The following is a 5,053-nucleotide window of genomic DNA, read 5'->3' as shown; positions in this document are numbered from 1 at the left end:
CATATATAGGCTCCCAGTCTCCCTATCTCTGCACTTCCCCTTTCAGCCACTTTGTTGGTGTATAATAAGGGGACTTGGGGAACTGGGACAGAAGTTCAATAAAGCGATGTAATGAAATCAGTTAAGGCTGATACTCTATCAGCAGTTCCCCCTCTGTGGTATGGGTACCACCAGTGGTATGCAGACAACCTGTCAGCGTGAACAGATTTATTATAATGACTTGATATGACAAAAATGTGCTGGTGGTACTTAAGATTGTGTCATTTCAAATTGGTGGTGCGCAAGCTGTCTGAGTTTGGGAACCTGCGGTACTACATCCATCCATCCATCCAGGTTTACTTTAAACTCGTTTCAGTCATTTTGAAAGCAGGTTGCATGCACTGAACTTATAGTTTCTAGGATCAGAAGGGACCTGTGTAGATCATCTAGTCTGACCCCCTGCCGTGGCAGGAAATAGTACTGGGGTCAAATGACCCCAGCAAGGTGTTCATCTAACCTCCTCTTAAAAACTCCCAGGGTAGGAGCCTGCACCCCTTCTCTTGGAAGTTGGTTCCAGATCCTAGCTGCCCTGACCGTGAAGTAGCGCCTCCTGATATCTAGCCTAAATCTACCCTCTGCCAGCTTGTGACCGTTATTCCTGGTCACTCCTGGCAGTGCTCGGGGGAACAGGGACTCCCCCAATGCCTGCTGATCCCCCCTGACTAGTTTGTAACAGAGCACTAGATCCCCCCTCAGCCTTCTCTTGTGGAGGCTGAACAGGTTCAGGTCCCGTAGCCTCTCCTCATAGGGCCTGCCCTGCTGTCCCCAGATCATGCGAGTGGCCCTCCTCTGGACCCTCTCCATGCTGTCCGCATCCCTCTTGAAGTGCAGCGCCCAGAACTGGATGCAGTACTCCAGGTGTGGCCTGACCAGTGCTGCATAGAGGGGGAGGATCACCTCTTTGGATCTGCTCGTGATGCATCTGTGGATACCTGACAAGGTGCGGTTGGCCTTCCTGACTGCATCCCCACACTGCCGACCCATGTTCATCTTGAAGTCAATGATGACTCCAAGATCCTTTTCCGCCTCCCTGCTGACAAGAGGGGAGTTCCCCAACCTGTCGGTATGGTGCCGGTTGTTTCTCCCCAGGTGCATCACTTTGCACTTGTCCGTGTTGAATCCCACTGTGTTGAACTTGTGCAGCGTTACAGATTTGGACCAGCTTCCTATCACTTACGGCAACCAGTTTGTGTGTAATTTCTGGCCCTAGCCAGGGGGTGACCTTAGTCCTAGCAGCAGTACAGGGAAGCCTGGAGGAGGGGGTAGCTTAAGGTTGTAGCTGTGACCATGGAGAAATTATGCCAGAGGCAAGGACTCCGGGGCAGGGGTGTGTCTCTTTTATTGGACCAACTATGTACTTGAGACAAGCTTTCCAATGCAATACAGTTTCCAGCTCTGGATGCAGGGAAAGGATTCCCCTCTCCCCCTTGCTGGTGGCATAAGGGGGACACGAGTGCGGGCCAGACCGTGTGCAGGGTGCGAGGCGCCAGACCCGTGGGCAGTGGGGGCGGCGCTGAAGCGCCCCTCGGACGCGGCTGGGGCTTGACGCCCTGGCTTGAGGCAGGGCGACGTCACGTGCTCACAGAGGAACCCCTGACGGAGCCCGGGCGCCAGAGCGCTGGCCGCGCCCCTGCGTAACCGTTGGGGGCGGTGCCTCGCTCGCGCCGCCGCTGATTGGGTGCGGGGGAGGGGCGGGGTAGGAGGGTGCGGGACCGGCTAGCTGCAGGCTCAGAGTCGCGCGGGGAAGCGCTGGCGGGACGTGAGGGTCCGGGTGCTGCGCGGGGTGGCCTGGGACGCAGCGGGGAGCTCTGGTATGTGGCGGGCGAGGCACACACATGACCTGATCTGCTGTCCCCCCTCCCCCTTGGTTCGCAAGCGGGCGTGGGCGGGGTTGGAAATAGCGCGCGCGGCCGCTGCAGGAAAGGCCCGCCTGGGCCTGTGTTGCAGCCGCAGCCTGGCGGCAGGGCCTGGTAGCGGGCCCCGGGCAGGAGCGGGGCCGGGGGGACGCGCGCCGCGTTGGGATGCGGCCTCACGTCACGCTTGTGACGCGCGTTGCTGGGCAGTGGCACAGCACGTGCAGGAAGGCCGCGCCGCCGGACTGGGCCGCCCCATTGAGAGCGACTCTCCAGACATCGTAAGAGCCAGACAGTTGCAGCGCTCGTGCTTGAAGCTGAGGGCAGCCGGTTTCTATTCAGCTTTCGTTACAGAGCCCTGAAAGGGAGAGCGAACGGGGTTTCCCCCTATTGCTGTCCCATTCGCAGCCTCCAGTATTTAATAAACCCCAATGCTGGCGTTTTCTTCTTCTTTTCCTCATTTAAAAGCCACACTTGTCCCCTGGGTTAGGGCTAGGGTGATCTTCCAGAAAGAAGTGACTTTATTCTCCTTCCCATCTCCCGGGTTTAAAATCTTCCTGCTGTCGGACCGAATCTGCCTTACTTTGGTGTCTGTCTGCAGGTGAACTTTTTTAAGAAGCCTGAAAATAGCAAACTTTGATAGCTATGAGTTAGCATTAAAAAAACCCAAACACAGCTCCTCCCCCTCCAACAAACCCAAGCAGAACAAAAGAGAATGAAATCAGAAACTGTAGAAAAAGCCTAGTTTTCTGGGAGTTTTCTTGGTGACCTCAAAGTTTCATATTAGCTGATTTTTTTTTTTTTTAGTTGACAGTTGTCTCTTGCAAATAGTGCAGACATGAAATGTTACGCTTATCTAGTGAGTATCTTGCATTCAGACTTGGCCTGTCATCATGTGTAGTAAACCTCAGTGGCTTCTGTAAAGAAATATGTAGGAATTATTTGCCCTAATTTGTTACAGACACCAAGGACGTTCTGCGAGGAGGGGCAAATTCCATTTTTTAATTATGGTATATAGCTGGGGTCAGGCTCCCATTCACTGAAAACAGACCATCAATAAATGCATTGCACAGAAAACAGGATATGGCTTATGCGTTGACTTCATTATTTCAGGGGTGCAGTTTATAGCCATATTGGTCTATAGGCAGAAGGACTCGCAACTCGTGGCAGGGGTGATATCTTTTATTAGACCAACTAGATATTTGCAGGAAAAAAAGTCTTTATTTGTAAGCTTTTGGCCACACACATCCTTCCCCAGGCATAGAAGAATGCAAAGATTGTAAAATTGCTCCTAGGTGGGAATGAAAATTCGTATTTCACAAGACAGCTGAAAGTGGTGTAAGATCTCCTGGTTGGAATAGTTCATTTCATGGAAATTGGGCTCAGATAAAAGTTAGAGTAGTCTATTTTGACTTCATTATACACTCTCAACTTTTAATATATTATTATACAGTTAGTTCCATGTAGATTTGTGCTTGGTTTCTTAGTCTTTCCACATCCTCTTTTCCTGTTTCCATCTTTTCTGTGAGTGCTCTTGTTGGCACAAGAAAATTGTACAAGTTATTAGGATATGAATTTTAAACTGGTTCAGACTGCTGTGAAAACACTTTTAAGAGTCATATATTTCAGTTTAGTTTAGACAAATTAAGAATTGGTAGAGTAACTGAAAATGAGTGGCCACCTGTGGCTTGCACTAATTGACTGTAATCTAGTGAAACTCTCACAAGGCAAGTTCTTGTTTTTTGCATGTTCTTCTCTCATTTAGACTGGATATGCCATGATGCCGACTACAAATCATGCAGGGCACATCTGGCCCTTAGACTGAATGTTTGATACTTGTGTAACAGGTGATCAATTTGTGACCTAAATCATGAGGTTAGATAATGCTGGAGAGTTTTTCTGGCTAGTGTTAATTACATTGTTTTATCTTAATCTTGTGCCTAATCTCTCGTAAATTTTACTAAGCCCTTTGCTTAAGGGGTTCCATTACTACTAGTTACACTTGATGTACAATTATACTTTATTGTAGACTTATTCTAGAGCTGCTCACTGCAATTATGTTCTAGTAGTGCTATTATATAACCACTAAATGGGTTGACACAGCTAGCTTTCTGAATTAAAGGAAGGTGGGGGCTTTGTATGTTGTCATGGGGAGGGGGAATTCTAACAGGAAGAGGCAGGATAGAAAAAAATTGAGTGGGGGAGACTACAAAGGAATGGGGGCATAGACTTCAAGTGGGGAGCAAGACAAAGAGTAGGAAGAAATGAGAGCAGAGGTGTAGAGCTTTAAAGTGAACACAGAAAGCTTGGATTTGAGGTGGAAGATGAAGAAATAATTTGAGGGATTTGGAAAACATGAATAACTTGGTATGAGCAGCAGCCAGGGAGAACAGTATTGTAGCTTATAATTTTTGTGCATGCATATACGTTTTAGGGAAGAACTAATGTGAAAAGTATTATTTTAGTCATGTGAACTTACTGGGAAGTGTCAGAGTGCCCTTGCCCTGACAGTATAGCATGTATGTATGTCTGTATATGTGTATACATGCACTTCTTATGTCCACTAAAAGGATCTTATATAACTAATATCAACAATTTGATACAGCCAAAATTGTGTTGTTTTCCTGGAGCATTGGCAATGCATCGTTGCCATGTGCCACTGCATAACAATTGGAAAGCAAAATGGAGTTGGTTTTAATTGTTCAGGTTGAATGAACAAAATATAAGCAACCTAATTTGACTTTTAAAAAATTGCCAATGTTAAAAACGTGAGGTTACTTTTTTTATAGATGAAATGTTTCTTCAAATAATTAGAAATCTATGATTCTAGTATACAATTAAATGTCATTGGGCAGCAAGATGTGGGTGATTAGTGATTAGACCAGTGGCTATCTGCTAGGGTGCCACAACACCCTTTCTAGGGTCCCATGGCACTGGTAATGCTACTGAAGCCAGGTGAAACTGCCCCACGTGCCTTTTTTTCCTTCAGGAGGCACTTGCAGGACTGGATGGGAAACAGCTCTGACAGGAATGGTTTACATTTCTTAGGGGAGGGTTCTGCAGAACTTATAAGTCTAAAAACATTGAGAACAACTGGATTAGTCCTTTTGAAAACTAGTGTCTTGTACTGTCAGCTCAGCTTGATTTTTTTTTTTTTTTTT

The 5,053-nt window shown here is 47.4% G+C and overlaps 1 protein-coding gene across 1 annotated transcript in view; it reads left to right on the top strand.

Moving 5' to 3' along the window:
- Window positions 1-1,767: 1,767 nt before the first annotated feature.
- SLC25A30 (solute carrier family 25 member 30) overlaps window positions 1,768-5,053 on the top strand; it is a 29,559-nt gene continuing 26,273 nt past the window's right edge. Inside the window, exon 1 of the mRNA XM_019525017.1 lies at window positions 1,768-1,850. The gene's annotated coding sequence lies outside the window, so the exon portion shown is untranslated. The remainder of the gene's footprint in view (window positions 1,851-5,053) is intronic.

This window comes from Gavialis gangeticus, unplaced genomic scaffold (assembly GCF_001723915.1).
Source record: "Gavialis gangeticus isolate Ggan-Ray unplaced genomic scaffold, GavGan_comp1, whole genome shotgun sequence".
Classification (NCBI taxonomy): Eukaryota; Metazoa; Chordata; order Crocodylia; family Gavialidae; genus Gavialis; species Gavialis gangeticus.
The sequence above is the reverse complement of the archived record's forward strand: the minus strand, read 5'-3'. Positions and strand labels throughout refer to the sequence as shown.